Source organism: Neovison vison, chromosome 5 (assembly GCF_020171115.1).
Source record: "Neovison vison isolate M4711 chromosome 5, ASM_NN_V1, whole genome shotgun sequence".
NCBI lineage: Eukaryota > Metazoa > Chordata > Mammalia > Carnivora > Mustelidae > Neogale > Neogale vison.
This window is the reverse complement of record NC_058095.1, coordinates 147,855,933-147,873,921: the sequence shown is the minus strand read 5'-3', so window position 1 is coordinate 147,873,921 and position 17,989 is coordinate 147,855,933. Positions and strand designations below refer to the sequence as shown.

Here is a 17,989-nt window from a genome sequence, read left to right as displayed (position 1 = left end):
AATATGCATTTGTATTAAAATAGCATCTCTATTTTTAGGGTTCATGTAAGAAGATAAAATTTCATTATTCAAAAATTAAATGGGATTACCTAGAGATAAAAGAATATATTTTAGGAAAAATAAAAGGACATTATCACATGCAGAATTCATTACACAAACATTATATATTTTTCAAAATATGCATGACTGGTTTAAGGAAAATTGTTAGGAATGCATTGTATTTTGTTTACCTGTAGAGAGCATTTATAATTTTCCATAAACTTCTCCCTGTTACCTGGGAGAGCCAGAATGCCATTTTAAAATGCATAGATACAAAAAAATGTTTCTTTCAGTTCTTCAACAATGATTTATCCTTAGCTTTCTTCAGAATGTTCCATCTATTTTGTCTTCATGTCTATCAAAATTGATTTTTTTACATTTACATACTGTAATATTTATTGCTTTAATCTTGTAATGATGAAAACAAAGGAAAGAAAGCTTGTGTGTGTAATTCCTCTAAACATATTCCCCTAAGATCCCTTAATACGTGACCTCTATGTGCACAATTTCTTCTGTATTTATCTCCAGCACATCACATAAGTTAACTCAGTGAAGCTACTTCTGGTCTATTGTTACAATATAAATATCTCCTTAATGTAGTATTGGAAGATATGATTTAGATAAACTCAGAATAAAGAAAATTCAAATACAGGCATATCCTCCTCTCCATAAAATTTATACATACTATAATTTGGTCAATATAGTCAACTTCACAAAAATAGACTAATTTTTATATTTTGGAAATATGGTACTATTTCTAATTGTTTTGTACTTAACCATTTCAACTCATTGGTTGTGTTGGTACTTGATATAACAATTTTGAACTGTAAATGCTAGGGACAACAGTCAAAATCTTTCTCAAATTTGAACTAATGTTTTGATACTAATAGTTATGATCTCAGTAGAGAAGTGTCAGGAATATAATGAAAACGTGAATGATCCTAAAGTTTCTACCATTTTAGTGTAGCTATGATTCTGATTGATACATCATATCTATTGTGTTTATCCTTTGCTTTGAAATTCTTTACAATAGCATTCACAGAAATACCAGGTCATAAATTTTAGTCCATGTAATTTTCTTTTAAGAAGTTAGGCTTGTAAATTAAAATGGAAAGAAAACGGGACTTAATTAAAGTCAGAGAAGGTTGGATAGTATGTTTTACTTATTTTAGGTCATGTTTTCTTTAATATGTATGTGTATTTTATTTATTTTTAAAGATTTGTTTATTTATTTAAGAGAGAGATTGAGAAAGAAAGAGAGAGAGAACAAGTTAGGAGGAGGGGGAGAGGGAGAAAGAAACTCAAGCTGACTCCATGGTGAGTACAGAGCCCCATGTGGAACTTGATTTCACAACCCTAAGATCAGGACCTGAGCCAAAACTAAGAGTTGGAAACTTACCCAACTAAGCCACGCAGGCACACCAGTATGTATATCTTAAAAGACACATTCAGTTTAATAGAATTTCACACTTTTAAATGTCAAAGAAACATTAACCAATTTAAGTGAAACAAATCTTTTTTCCAGTTAAAACTATATAGAACGGACTGGTATAATCAATATTATCTAGTTTAGTTTGTTGTTTGAATAAATCCTTGTCTGTAATATTAACAGTGAATCTACAATATTGGTAGAAATCTGAATTCTGAGTATATGAGGAAATTATCAATCTTTAAGCAGGAAAGTATACTTAAGAGTTAAGAGAAACCAATTGTTTTTAGCTAAAATACTTTCCCTACTCAATATTCCAACTATCAAGTATGAAAAGAAAGTGAGCAATGCAACGCTATGGAGCCTGCCAAAACAATTTAAGATCCTTGTTACTTTTACATTTGACCCTCCACTTCACACTCCAAGATGACACTTGATTTTGAAAGATCGAAGAATAGATAGATTCACAGAACAGAGCAAGTACACATTTGAATGCTCAGCTAATTGAGAAGTGAAAGAAAATTAATTGAAATGATCCAACACTTTACAATAAAGTTCAGTGCCTTCAATGGGAAGACTTGCAAACAGTTCTGTGTTAACAGCTTGTCTTGTTTCTAAAATTAATCGCCTTCAGCTGTATTAACAATAGAGTATGATCAAGTAACACGAAGGCTTTGGACAGATCAATAATAAAGGCATCCTGATTTATCCTTCCTTCACCACCATCACCACAAGATTAATAAGTTTCAAAAGAGCTGATTGAATGAAGTCTTTGGTCTAAAATTGTTACTAAAAAAATCATCCAAATACAAAGCACAAAGAGCGCCTCAAAATTGCTAAGCCAATCAGGCAAAAGTAAGAAAGAAATTAGCTGTAGCGAGGGGGCATATGAAAATACACACTTCTTTTGCATTTGTTATAAAATGCTATAATCTGTAAGAGACTGAACTCTTTTTTGTATATGCAAGACAAAGGATGGAAAACAAAAAACAGAGACATTAATGACTTGGCCAAAAGATTTTGTTGTATGAAGAACCATATTGGTTTACCTTCATTATTGTCTTTTTCTTACATAGTCTCTGTTGTCTGTGATAATAAGAGCCAGAACTATATAAAAGGTTGATGCAAATGCTATATTAAGAAAACAATTCAATTAAATGTGTACTATATACATAAGTTCATGAAAAGCTCTGTAAATAAAACGTTTCTGATATATTATGGCTTTAGGTATGTCTGCTTAAAAAAAAAAAGTCACTACACTAGAGGTTAGGAGAGCTTTATTCTAGTCCTATACTTGCCTAAGAAGAGTTTTCGGATCTTAGGTAAATAATTTGGGCATTATATGTCTTAGGGTTATTTATTGTCCTTAATCTCATCAGAGAACCAGAAAAAAAGCAGACCAGGGACTTATTGTTCTAACATATCCAAAAGGGCCCCAAATGAGATCAACTGTTAGATCTTCTGCAAACATTTGGTGATTTAAAAGTAATATGCATGTATGTCTATGCACACATAGAGAGAAATTTAATTTTTTATTTTAATATGTATATATTTTATTTCGTACAATACAAATCTCTCACATTATTCCAGACTAAAGAAATGATGTATATGATCAGAATGGACATGGTTTCTGAAAATTTTAGAATATATTAAATTACTAACTTTAGCTTTGTTTTGTTATGAGAATATTTTCAGCGGTGGTTGATATTTTAAGTCATTCTAAAACACAAATTCCCTTTTATATAAAATGACTCTATTGAATTTAATATTTCAAATTTGGACTTGGAATGCAAAGATTCTAAAAATAATGTATACTCAAAAAGTAATTATATATTTGGAGGTTGAAATCTAATATTTTAAAAAACATAACTGGAGATGATTATTTATTTGTAATATTGCTTAGCTCTCTTACATTTATTAAAATTATCTTTATATAATTCAGTAGAATAAATCCTGAGTTTCTATAATTTACTGAATGATCTCTAACTCAAATATTATCAGCTTATATACTTAATGTCTATTAGTAAACAACTAAACATTAAAGAAATTAATGAAGAAAATTGAGTTTATCATTCAGAATTGTTTATTAGAGATATTTATATAAGATAAATGTATTGATAAATTGATTCCAGATAAAAATCACCAAACTCAAAGAAGGAACATTCAGGGAGATTTAGAACAAACTGAAAATTAATAATACGACATACTAGAGGGTATTACTGTAGTCATCTTAAGGGCATTACCTAGAGACAAATTTATATTAAAATATATAAAGGTTCTTCTATATTCCATTTGCTCAGGTAGTAGACAAGCCACTTTATCAGAAATACTTTCGAAATGTCATTATTGTAATATTAAATGACTTTTTAAAAATGTCAATGCTAGCCAAAATGATCAAATGAGGAAAGATTGACATTGACACCTTTGTATTTCTCCCTATACCATCTTATAACACTAGATGAATGGGAAGAGACAAACGGGGGAGGTTGCGGGTATGCAAAGCAATGTCTGACTGTGACTGAATTGACAGGACAATTCTGCGGACCAGAAATTCAATTAAGTCATTTGAAGCAATTCCCTTCTTTCCCTTCCTTATGGCTTCTACCTTATAACGATCCATACTTTCCAGCCTCCAACCAGGGACCATTATTTCCCTTGTACATATCACTCTCTGTCCCCATTTCCTTCCCTTCTATTCTTTGAAATGTTTACTAGGAATCCCATTCACCTGATAGGCAGTGCCAATGCTGACATTTTTAGTACACTGAAAGCAACAGTGGACATATTACTTCTTCAAATCATTTTTTTCTACCTTTTTATATATATGCCATTCTTTTCACAATGCAAAATAAATACAATACATTCAATTAAATCACATTTAGTGTAGTCTCCAAATAGAAAATACAAGCCAGACAAAGCTACCAACATAGTCTCAGTTATTGTTATTTGATCAGTTCCACTTTTAAAAACAGTATCAGTTTCTTACTCATATAGAGAATAATTATTTGATCTACAAAATGTAAATGATTGGACAGGGTAGTTTTGCTACAAAAACACTTCGAAATTCAACTCAAGTAAGTATCTTGAAAAACATTTGAGAAATGCTTTCGAGGGCTTCCTGGGTGGCTCAGTCAGTTAAGTGTCTGCGATGAACTCAGGTCATGATCCCAGGGTCCTGGAATCAAGTCCCACATCAGGCTATTTGCTCGTGGAGAGCCTGCTTCTCCCTCTGCCTTTCCCCCTGACTCATGTTCTCTCTCTGACAAATAAATAAAATCTTAGGAAAAAAGAAAAGAAAAGAAAAATGCTTCTGAAAACAGTTATTTGAAAAATTAAAGAAAAATAGTGATTTGAAAATCATCATAAAACTGAACATTGTTATAGATATATGGTATATCTTAATTAGATATACTGTAATGTAATAATGGATAGACTGTAAATAAGAAATGAATTCGGTGAACTCTTCATATCTTTCAGAATTTTTTTTTAAAGATTTTATTTATTTATCTGACAGAGAGAGATCACAAGCAGGCAGAAAGGCAGGCAGAGAGAGAGGAGGAAGCAGGCTCCCTGCTGAGCAGAGAGCCCAATGCAGGGTTCGATCCCAGGACTCTGAGATCATGACCTGAGCTGAAGGCAGCGGCTTAACCCACTGAGCCACCCGGGTGCCCCTTCTTTCAGAATTTTTAATACAATTATTTTACCAGAAATAAAACTTGAATTATTTAAAAAATACAACCTAAAGATTTAGTCCATGAACCCTTTATTATATAGTTCTCAATGTATGGCTAACACCCAAATACATAACAGAGAGGCCTCAATCTATATTGCTACTTATTTTAATGATAGCTAAATATCCCTTGGTGCTTGAGTAGGGTGCCACATCAAAGTACTGTAAGTCTAACTCAACTAATTTGGGCAGGTCTCAGAAATGGACTGATTAAGAGGAGGACTGAACATGGTACAGAATAGATACAGAGGCATTTGTTAGAACCAGCTCTTCCAAAGAAGGTATCAGTAACTTTTCAGCATGGGAAACATTTTCTGACAAGTTAACCTTTAACTATATGGATAAATGGAAGTGCTTATGATGAAAATGAGATAAAATAGCAGGGGGAAAAGGAAAATGGAATGAACAGAAGCAATCCATCCTCCTTTAGGCCACTGACCAAGTTCAGCAGGTTTATCAGGTTTATATCAAGACAATGGCCCTTGCCATTGTCATTTAGAGGCGTCTTCACCATTTCAATTTCTCCTCTTCGTTGTGGATCTGTCCCTTAATCTGTCTCTCCTCCATAGCCATTCCTTAGAGCCATAGTACCTCCTTTCAGCCTCAAACAACATTTCTAGATAACTGTAGCTTTTATGTTTGTGACTATATTACATATTGCCTCTTTATAATCCCCTTTCTTCTTCTTCTTCATCTTCTTCATCGTCTCCTTCTTCTTCTTCTTCTTTTGGTATTTTATAGTTGGGCAATTCTTTTAATCCCTTGTTCTTTCCCCCATTTAAAAAAAGGGAGTGGGCTCATGAATGTTGGGTTCGACTGTAAGGTCTTTTTCTTCTTTTGAAAGAAATTTTTGATTTGAAAAAGAGTTGGACATCGGACATATGCTCATAGAAAATCTGTACGACCAGTTTCTCTTTAAATTTCCATGGGCTAATAACTCAAGGTGACCTTGCATGCAGGTTGACAGCATCTGTATCTTCTGTGCTAGGAGCATTTCTCATCTGTTGCCTCAGTCTCCACCACTCCCTATTATTTACCTTCTTGGCTGTTCTACTCATTTTCTTTGTTTACTGTTCCCTGGAAGCATTTGATACTGTATTCTTGTAATGAGCCCTGAAGCACTGTGTTACAGAGCTGGAAATGGACCAGTGAGTTAATATTCAATAAATAGGTACCCTCTCTTGGAAGACTGGCAGAAATATCTATATATTTATTGTTCATCAATATCTATATTTTCATTTCTTTGACAGACTTCTAGTTTACATTTACAACATCCTTGGCAGTAATGTAGCATCATGTGATTGAGTTCTCACAAGTGGAATATAAAAGGAAGTGAGGAAGTCCCTCCTGGGCATGGCTTCTAATGCCTTCCTGACCTCTTTGAAGCTCTCACTTTCTTTATGTGACTATAAACAATTAAGTGGAGGTTTCTGAGATCTTAAATGTGGCACAGCTTTGAGATGAAAGGAGCCAGTGCACTTGACTGACAATGTGGAAGAGTGACTACTGCTCACCTGCCTTGTAATATGCCATGAGACAAGCACAAAATTTAACTGAGATGAACTACGGGGAATTGTAGGATATTTGTAAGATAAGATAGATTATACTGATTAGTAAAACTGCACTACATGGAAATTCTAATTTATAGCAATTGCTATAGTGTTAGATAACTACTTTTTTTTCTTACAGTTTTTTAACCACAAATTAATGGCATGACTATTTTTAAGAGGTTTCCTTGTCTCTTGGAAACATTCTTCTTGATTTCTGTTTTTTATCTTCAAATCAAGGAGTGATATTTTGATATGTTGATATGATATTTGTTAAATTAAATTGAAAGAGATCTGTAAGTCTTACCAATAAGTTGGACATGTAATTTACTCTCCAAGCTACGACACTTGAAAGTAAAACATTTTGCTAAAATTAATTGAAATACAAATTCATAACAAATTATAAAACAAAAATTGTTGTAAAATAATAATTTTACAATAACAAATTGGTTTATTAGATATTTGTAAAAAAACTTTCATATTTTTTCAATTTCTTCTAGTTTTTAAAAATAAAATTCTTGGGGCACCTGGGTGGCTCAGTGGGTTAAAGCCTCTGCCTTCGGCTCAGATCATGATCCCAGGGTCCTGCGATGCAGCCCCATATCCAGCTCTCTGCTCAGCAGGGAGCCTTTTTCCCACACCCTCTCTCTGCCTGCCTCTCTGCCTACTTGTGATCTATCTCGCTGTCAAATAAATAAATAAATAAAATCTTTTTAAATAAATAAATAAATAAATAAAATTCTTGAGTCTTCTTGGGTGGCTCAGTTGGTTAAGCATCTGCCTTGGGCTCATGTCATGACCTCAGGGTCCTGGAATGGAGCCCCATGCTGGGCTCCCTGCTTAGCCCAGGGAACCTGCTTCTCCCTCTCCTCCCTTCCCCCCACTCATGCTCTCACTCAACATTACTCTCTCTCTCTCTCAAATGAATAAATAAAATCTTAAAAAATATAATTAAAAAAGGAAATAAAATAAAATTATTTATAAAATGTATAAAGTAGTGTGGTGCATAAACAATGAACACTGGAACACTGAAAAGAAATAAAATAAAATAAAATGAAAAAAAAAATTCTCCCCCCCAAAAGTATAAAGTAATATTTATACATATATGTCAGCAAATTTTAAAAAAATTATTTTATATTGATTATCTAAACAAAAATAAGCAAATCAGAAAACTTATTCTTGTCATATATTTACATGTTTTAATCATTTTCCCAACCATATGAGTTTCTAATACCAAGTGATTTGTACATTTCTAAAGAATGAATCTTTTCAATAGTTGAAGGATTAACATTTTAAATTTTTAAAATAAATTTGATCATGACCTTCATCATAATTAATTTGTATGCTTAAGTAATCAAAAATATTTGACACATTCAATTGACTCTTAAGCTCAGACCAGAATATTTTTAATTGGGAGAAAGCTCAGAAAAAGTCCTGGTAAGAAAACAATAGTATCAATTTTTTTTAACTATTCAAATGTGAAAATATTATAGCCCAAATGTTTAACAGCTACTCTCCTTCACCTGTGAATTCCAGAGTGTCTTTCTTCAAATAAATATTTATATGAGGGGAAAAGAACACATTCTATTCGCTCTTCCTTATTTCGAGCTTTGTTTTAAATAACTTCAATATCCTAAAAGGTTAAAAGGATTAGATTTTAGTTCTTCATTCACTGAATATTCTATTAAAATTTCTACCTGATTTCAAATAAATTTTAACTAAAATACAAAGTGTTGCTTTAAAAATTGTCTAAAACCACACAGGGTTTTTGAAGGTGATTTCTAAAGATTTTTCCAAAGATATTTTTTAAATATAACTGATAATGGACACTAGAAGAAACAGATGTAATATCATGCAGAAATTTAAGAGCCACATAACAAAATATTTTTAATTCAGTTACGTTCAGTTTTTGTGAGTATGTGTGTTTGCGTATGTGTATATATATGTGTGTATATGTAGTACATATTAAATTTTGATAGCTATAGCCTCTATTTCAATTGCTGGAATATGATAATTTATTTGAATGTAAGAGTAAATTATGTCCATGTCTTGAAACCTATTTCAAGTACACTTTTTACTCCATGTGTTTTTAAATTTATTAAGGATCATTTTTATATGATACTTTCTGCCCCACCAAAATTTATCATTAATGTTGACTTTATGGTAGCATTAACTAACATTTGATGTTTAATCTTTGACAAAATGAACTTCTAATAGCTTCACTCCGATTTCATAAACTGGATGAAAGTATGCAGCCGAGAGCAAGTATTAAGTAACTTCTTATTTGAAGTATCTGATGGTATTGATATAAAACTGGAATAATTACTTTACCTGTGAAGGATTTTCTGATAACAAAGCGAGTATATAGACTATTTTTCATGCTGTATAAGAAAAATTGAAGATGAAAATAGAATAAAAATAATTAAGAAAGCAACCTTTGGGTAAAAATTTGTTTTTTATATAATGATATGTAAACACTCTTTCATAACAGCTTTAAGTTTGTAAAGATAATAATAGAACTTGACTAAAATAATAGGGATAGACAACAGAACTCTAACCAGGTGACATTTTCAAATATGGTTCTATGGTAAAGAATGATTCCTTTTTAGCACAGAAACTTCAGTTGTTAAATCCTTACATCTGAACACATACTTATTCACACATCAACTAGCTTTATTAATTCTTCCTCAGCAGACTTGGTATCTTAGACTTCCTGTACTGAATCTTGTCACCAAGATGGGCAGTAAGTATTGGCCAACATTCTGAGTGGTTATGTAATCAATAACAACTTTCTTGAACAATAAAACCATATAACTCAATTTTCCAACAAATTTATATATTTTTGGGGTGCCTGGGTGGCTCACCATGGTTGAGCTTCTGCCTTAGGCTCAGGTCATGATCTCCAGGTCCTAGGATTGAGTCCCATATCAGGATCCCAGCTCAAAGGGAAGTCTGCTTTTCCTTCTCCGTCTGCCTCTCCCTCTGCTTGCGTGCTCTTTCTCTCTCTCTCTCTCTCTCTCTAGTGAATAAATAAAATCTTTAAAAAAGTATATTTTTTAGTTTATTGCCACTGAATATTTTTTTAATAACACAAAGCAACCAAATGAAAGTGTGACCAAACAATAAATACAGAGTTAGAGCTTTGAACCATAAATGATAAAAATAATAAGTGTGACAAAAGCATCCATACCAATATGTTCTGTTGCAGGACTACTGAATTTCTATGAAATACATATATTTAAAATATAATTAGGGTATGATTTCTCCTTACTCCTTGTGGCTTTTGGTGTCTTGTAAACATTATCGGGTGTCATTCATAGCACATGTAGCTATTTATCAAAGGGCCAATAAGGACAGCCAAGTGAGAGAATGTACTTCAGGTTATTAGTTAAAATGTTATCTTTAAAGAGATTAGTTCTGGGGCACCTGGGTGGCTCAGTGATTAAGAGTCTGCCTTCGGCTCAGGTCATGATCTCAGGGTCCTGGGATGGAGCCCCCGCATCGCATCGGGCTCTCTGCTCAGCAGGGAGCCTGCTCCCCCCACCCCCCGCCTGCCTTTCTGCCTACTTGTGATCACTGTAAAATAAGTAAATAAATAAATTAGAAAAAAAAAAAGAGATTAGTTCTCTTGGGTCTTGGAAAGGTTAGGGAATGAGAACTGGGATTTTAGTCATCTTTCAGACTTAAATGAATGGTAAAACTCAGTTCACTACACATGAGTCTCTACCACCCCAGGGACAAAGGCAGAAGATGAAAGTAGAAAATGAAAATATGCCATACTCATCCTAGGTGAATGCAACTATTGATAATAATTTTTAATAACAATGACAAATCAGGAACAAATACTAAATAAACCAGATGGGTCTCAGGGACACTAGGTTCAACTGGATATATCCTAGGAAAATCAACATCTGGTTACCCATGATATTGACACTTCTATACCAAAGAACCACATTTGAAATAGTCACCTGGATAGAGTTCTGTCGTCTATTCCTGTAATTTTGATTGAGTTCCATTATTGCATTTATGAACTGAAAGCTGATATGAACCTTAAAGTTTTAGGAAAGAAAAATCTCACTCAGATAGCTAAGAATATTGAGTGTCATATCTGGATGGATTGCTAATCACAATAAACAACCCAATATTCTCATTTTTAATCCAGTTACATTTGTGCACAGTGAGTCACATAAATTTAATCTGGAATTACAATTATTTAATGTTCTTATCATTCAACAATCAGAAGTTTTAAAAAAATGCTGAATGTATTATATAGTAAAAAAGCCCATTGGATTCAAGAATACTTGGGTATTCAGTTGCTTGCTCAGTGAGGGAGTTGAGAAAATGGAAGACTCTATAAACAGCGACACAAAGGTCCTTTGCCATTAACATCTGTGACAGCCATGGTTATTAATATTATAACCATTTTTCACAGCAGGAATGGTTTCAACTTCCATTTTATATTACAACAAATAATTTGGGAAATGATTAATGAGATTTTTAATTATAGATTGAGTTTATCTTAAAACAATCTGTGGCACTACAGCTGGAAAGGATCAGGCTTTAATTACATCCAGGAAAAACCCCACAGTGAAGCAAAACACGTCCATTTCAGGGTGCCCAGACCTTCTCCATGACTGGTTCACCTTCACACTTGGCTGCTTAGCTCTGTTTTTTAGCACATGGTGCTAATGAGGTCACGTTCATGTTTTCACTCCCCATATGTGCCAGTTAGCTTCTCTCTGTTCCCGTGCTACAGATTGTTTTCCTAAACTTGTGCTGCCAGCTCAAAGATTTCTCCGCTCATTCACCTGGGAGATCTGGCAAAAAAGCATGGAAGATTCATCATCAAATTAAAACTACTGTCGATGGCTTGGAGATGGGGGTAAGAAAGCTTGCTTGGAAAAATCAGTGTCAGTATAGTCTTCAAAATGGCATATTACTTCAGAGGCTTCCTCTGCCTTGATTACTGTTAGTTTTACTTTAAAAAATAATTACTTAAGGGAGACAGCATAGAGTAAAAGGACCCTAGACTAGGATTTTAAAAGCCAGATTTTATTCTGATCATTTTGCCGAAGTAGCTGTATGACCTTGAACTGTTACCTAATTAACCTAGGCTCATTATCCTTATTTGCGAAGTCTGAGTATTGCCTTAGATAATTGTCCACCGGAGGAGCTCCAAGTGTTTATAATTCCATGACTCAAGATGTCAGGCACTGGAAGCGTTATTGGACATGAAGCTGGAGGCTAAAAAGGGGGACCTGATGCCTCTCACAAACTCAAAATGATTCTCAGGCAGATGGTTATTAGTCGTTAGTTGTCAGAGTGTCTTGTTGAGCAAAAATGTGCTCCCATTGACTTCCAGGTGCTTCTGTTTTGTAGCGCTGGTTTTCCAGTTTGTTGATTCCAGGAAGAGAGCGACATCAGCCTTTAGGCCCGTGGGAGAAATACATGATATTGGTCTCGATGAATTTGCTTACTAACTATCTTTCTTTCGTTTATCCAAGCAGACTTCTGCTGTAGGCTTGGAATGAAGGCATTCTTCCTTGTCAAGTCCTGGTAATTATTTTTCACCATAAATAAGCACAGAGCCCTTTTCAGCTATGCATCACCGAGTAACTGTCAGAAGACAAGTGCCATGACAAGAAATGTCCCTCCTTAAAATGATTTATTTATTTCTACCCAAAGACACCTTGTGGAGGGGAGAGGTTGACATGAAGTCTTTCCGCTTCACGTAAGAAAATGTTCTTGTTTACTGATCGAAAGAGGAATAGATAAAGCTATATTTAACATAAGTGCTTATCATAAAGACTTCGTGTTCGTTTTAACAAATATAGGCTGAATACAAATCATAACGAAGGCAATTCTTGTTGAGGAATATAAATTACTACACATCAAAAGCAACAGTACTCATTTTTAGTTTATTCATAGTAACTGATTGGGGTGGGGTAGACTGTGAATGCTTTTATTTATGAATTAATGGATTTCCATGGCTTAGTGTTTGTGAGACATAACCTTGAGTATTGTTCCACAGACACTCAGCAATATATGTACATAATACAAACACTGGTTTTCATTCACTCACACACACAGACACAGAATATTAATGGTCATTTATCCTAACTTTTCATTTTATTCCATTAATTCTTGCTCCAGGCTATAGGATAAGAGATGGACAAACAACTTTGTCTTTCCGATTTTGCAACTTTTGTTGCTTTCTCTATTTCAACCTCATTCTGTGTGTGGAATGGAAATAATTAACATTAGAGTCTATTGCCATAAATTTTACAAGGATCTAGCATTGTTCATTTTTCATAAATTTGTGGAGAATGTGGTGAAGTAATTAAAGGGGAAACACTATCCTTGATGAGGAAGAGGGCTCATGTCCAATTGGGGAAACACATATACCAAACTGCCTCAGTATCTCTGCTGCCTTTGAAATTCACTGTATATGATGTTGTGCTAGTAAAATAACTTTATATTTATAGGAATCAGACAAATGCATTAATTAATTTTAATTGAGGACAATTTTTTTGGCGTTTTTATTTTGATGTGAGGAATAGAAGTCATTAAGTATCTGTTTATATCCTTTATGTAGAGTTTAACTGAGTAGGAGGAGACTAATACATTTTGTGGTAGTATTACTGATGGTTTATTAGCAATATTACTACACTCAGATTTTGGAAGAAAATAAGTTTTGGAGAAAGAGTAAATTCTAAGTTGTCAGGACAACGACATAGAAAGGAATGTTAGGTTTTCCCCTTCTGTGTCAAAACTCCTCAGTTCTCTCTTCATGATGTCACAAATTGGATAAGAAAATATTGATGAGAAATATCTCAAATCAGAATCAAAATTTTATGTTCAAATACTGAAAGCACTGTGTTTAAGATCAGGAGACAGAGAAGAATGTCAAAAATCACCTTACTATTATTGTTCTGGAACTAAGGGAAGAAGCTATTGGAGCCAAGAAAGAAGCAAGAGATGTACATTTGGAAAAAAAAAAAAAAAAAAAAAAAGAAGGCAGAGTGAAATTTATTATTCTCAGTTGACCTGATTATGTGAATAGAAAATCTAAACCTAAACCTAAGAAAATCTAAAAGAATCACATAAGTTTTTTGAGCCAACAATCAAATTAAGTAGGAGGGCAGGTCAAATTAATAATCAAGAATCAAAAACATTTAATATATAAACTGTCACAAGATAAATCATATTTTGGAAAAAATATCCTATTTCAATAGCAAATAAAAATAAAGACAGCAGTTCTTCCTTAATCTATCTGTTGAAAACAATAACAAAAAAATAAGAGAAGGTATTTTTTTTAATAAATAGGTGAAATATGTTAACTTCCTTATGGAAAATGAATTAGTTTGCCATGAAAATCTGAAAAGCATGAATGATAAACTAACTAGAATCTTGGGTAACAAAATATATATTGGAGCAATATTATATAAAATATATTTTAGATAATTTATGGACTTTTATTCTTGTATTTCTTTTTTAAACAACAATCTGGTTGGCAATAAAACATGTTTAGATTATAGGACATTTTTATGTTTTGGGTATTAAACCTCCGACTATTAAAAAAAGGTTGTTATCTTCAAAACTTTATGTTACCAGTATATCAAAATCAGAGCATGAAGGGCATAAAGTTGCTTTAGGTCATGTTTAGGTACTGTTTAACTACTTTTTCTTTAGCTGATAAGCCATCACAAAATTAAGGACTAGGTTTAAATAACTACAAAGCCAATTCTAAAATTATATCATTATGCTCTATTTTGGAAATTGAGCACATATTCTGTTGAAAAGTTAGTGGAGATTTAATTGATTTGCCACATTTCTTAAATAAAGCAGATGCTCGTTAACTCCTTTGCATTGTGTTTTCTTCGATAAAATGGCAATTGTGCAGAAGAATTGGAAGAACATATTTGAAAAGGCCTCTGTATTGACACACATCACTGCTCTTCTTCCACGCATGCTCCTTAGTCATCATAAAGCAGGTGGCACCAATGGCAGAAGATAAAGAAATATCAAGGATTAACCATCCATCACGAATACCCAACAGTTTACCTTGTCCTTGAAAAAATAACTCAAAGTCAATTTTAAATATCAATGTAAACAATCATATGCGCTTCCAAAAAGTGCACTAGAAGCAATGTACTTTAAAGTTAGTTCAGTTAACCAGCAGTTTGATGATTTTAAATCCAAAATTAGAGAAATGGAAGAAAGGGTAAAACTACTGGAAAAACACAGTAGGGAATGTAAGTAGAGTGTGAAAACTGCTGTGGAACAGATTGCTGTTATAATTAGAGACAACATTTCACTCTCCTTTAAATACGAGTCCCTGGAAATTGCTCTGAGTAAAAGAGAGGGAGACACAGATGTTTCAGTGCACAGCTGGCGGGAATCACAAAGACCATAGTCAGACATAAACCAGTTGAAAAATAAACCAGCTAACTAAGTAACACCTGGCTAGACCTTAGATGCAAATATATATTGTTCTTAATAGATTACAGTAAACCCACCCACCCGAGAGGGTTGACGGTGAAGAAGGTATTTACCTGGTACAAAATACATTGCATGTATATAACGATTTCTCTAAGTCTCATGATAGATAGAAGTGAAAAGCCTAAATATAAAAGAACGAGATAATTTGAAACGTATAAGCTCAATATAGGGTTAATGGTAGCTTTAACATTAAATTATGTCTCATATAAATCTTGCGAAGAAGCAACCAAACATTTGGTGATGAATCAAGATTCTTTCTCCTGTACAGTTAAAAGAACATTGAATGCATGACCAGGAAGAACATTCCACATGCCCAGTTTCTGGGCTCACCAGCCTTCTGCATGTTCTCTGAAGGATCACACATCCTCTACCCTCTCTCTTATTTTGTCTTGCTGCAGCAGTGGTAGGCAAATAAAAAAGAATACATGCTCTTTTGGCTTAAAATTGACCCAAATCTCAGAAATAGCATAATTCCTCATTTTGTCCTCTCGTTTTTTAATTTTATCAAATAACAACACAGACGTGAGTGTTTTCTTCCATCTCTTTCTCCCCTTCCTCCTCCTCTTCCTTCTTCTCCTTCTTCATTGTTTTCACAAAATACACAGAACAGTTCCTAACAGCACATTAGCTGTACAATTGTACTTGCAGGCCTATCCTCTAGATTTCCTTAGGCTGTTCTGGTATTTGCCAAAAACATATTATCCCGTGAGTGTGAAGATTGTCAGAGAGGTGGTAAGTGACTGTTAACCGGCCTCTAGGAATCCACAGGCTGTCTGTGTTTGCCCTTCCCCAAAGCAACCTGGGAAGCCTGATCTATTTGTCTCTACAATGCAGACAATTTTCACTTTTCTTGCCTTTGCTTCATTCTGCTAGGGAGTGTAAAGAAGAACAATCTCTCTGATGAGAATCCCGATACTCAAAGAGTCTTTCTTCAGAGTGTCTCCCTTCCTTCTGATTGCTGTCCCATGGACACTCGTACTTCAGCATCATGACGAAAGGAGCAAGTCTTTTCTTCTAAGTTAAGGACATGCTATGTTTTACTGGATATGGTTTAATCAGCTGTTTTGGTTTTTTTTTTTTTTTGAGATTTTATTTACTTGTTTGACAGAGACACAGCAAGAGAGGGAACACAAGCAGGGGTGGGGTGGGAGAGGGAGAAGCAGGCTTCTGACTGAGCCGGGAGCCTGATGTGGGGCTCAATCCCAGGAACCTGGGATCATGACCTGAGCCGAAGGCTGATGCTTAATGACTGAGCCACCCAGGTGCCCCTTATCAGCTGTTGTTGATAAATGTGTTGCACAGAAGTAAGAGATGTAGTAATCTAATCCCATCTTCCCTTCCCTAACACTTGCATATTAAGGAAATATTTGCTATCGCTCAATTTCATGTGTTAACAATCACTTGTTTGTAAGTGTCTTGACTACCTCTATTGATCAAAAAAATGATTCTATCTTTTGTTTTGGAAAACTGCGGAACAGGCACAAAAGAAAGAATGAATCTAAGTTACTGATTTAAAAAAAAAGTGGAATATAGTATGAAGATGATACTAGATCAACAAACACAGTGGGTCAGACTTTTTTTTTTTTTTTAAGATTTCATTTATTTATTTGACAGAGAGAGATCACAAGTAGGCAGAGAGCCAGGCAGAGAGAGAGGAAGGGAAGCAGGCTCCCTGCGGAGCAGAGAGTCCGATGCGGGGCTTGATCCCAGGACCCTGGGATCATGACCTAAGCCAAAAGCAGAGGCTTTAACTCCCGGAACCAGGCGCCCCTGGCTCAATTTTTTTTTTTTTTTTTAAAAGGCATTGCTTAAACCTAGAAACTTCTATTCATCTGTAAGAATAGAATTTTAGTGCAATTCCTTAGTCGAACTCTGAAGCCCCAGATGATATGACATTATACTCTTTAATAACTCTGCATAGTGCTCCAAATTTATTGATCACATTCAAAATAATGTACCTAATGACTGTATTTCCCACCAGAAGGATTTCTGCATGAAAGCAAAGAAAATATTTTCTTCTAGTGCTCTGAACAGGACGTGCACATACTAAAAAGTAATTAAACACTTTCTGATTGACTAATTATTCATTCATTCACTCATTAACTCCACGGATTTTATTAAGCACCTGCCATTGCGGGACTTACAGACTACAGTAAGAGATCAGACAATAAATCTGTTACATCATCTGTTTCATTAAAAGAAGAGAAATGTTACAGGTAAAAGGAAAAATAGAACAAGTTAAGAAAGATTAAGCATAGGGAGTAGGGTGAGGTAGACCTCATAAAGAGACTGTGATTAGAACAAATCTGAAGGAAGTGAGTGAGATTTCCACTTGAATTTCTAAGTGAAAACTGCTCTAGGCAGAGAAAAAGCAGGAAAATATCTAATATATTCAAGGAACAGAAATTACTTTTGTTTAAGTATTATTAAGAATCTAGATGTAGGGCGCCTGGGTGGCTCAGTGGGTTAAGCCGCTGCCTTCGGCTCAGGTCATGATCTCGGGGTCCTGGGATCGAGTCCAGCATCGGGCTCTCTGCTCAGCAGGGAGCCTGCTTCTCTCTCTCTCTCTCTCTCTCTCTGCCTGCCTCTCTGTCTACTTGTGATCTCTCTGTCAAATAAATAAATAAATAAATCTTTAAAAAAAAAAAAAAAGAATCTAGATGTAAAACAGACAAAAAAAAAAAAAGAATCTAGATGCATTTTTACATTCTCTCCTCTTCCTAAAGAGGCTCTGTTTTTGTG

The 17,989-nt window shown here is 34.2% G+C and overlaps 1 long non-coding RNA gene across 1 annotated transcript; it reads left to right on the top strand.

The window, feature by feature from the left end:
- Positions 1–11,505: 11,505 nt before the first annotated feature.
- On the top strand, positions 11,506–16,365 carry LOC122907181. Its single transcript, XR_006384698.1, has 3 exons — positions 11,506–11,627; positions 12,253–12,476; positions 16,121–16,365. It is a non-coding gene; the product is annotated as an uncharacterized LOC122907181 (long non-coding RNA).
- The last annotated feature ends 1,624 nt before the right edge of the window (positions 16,366–17,989 follow it).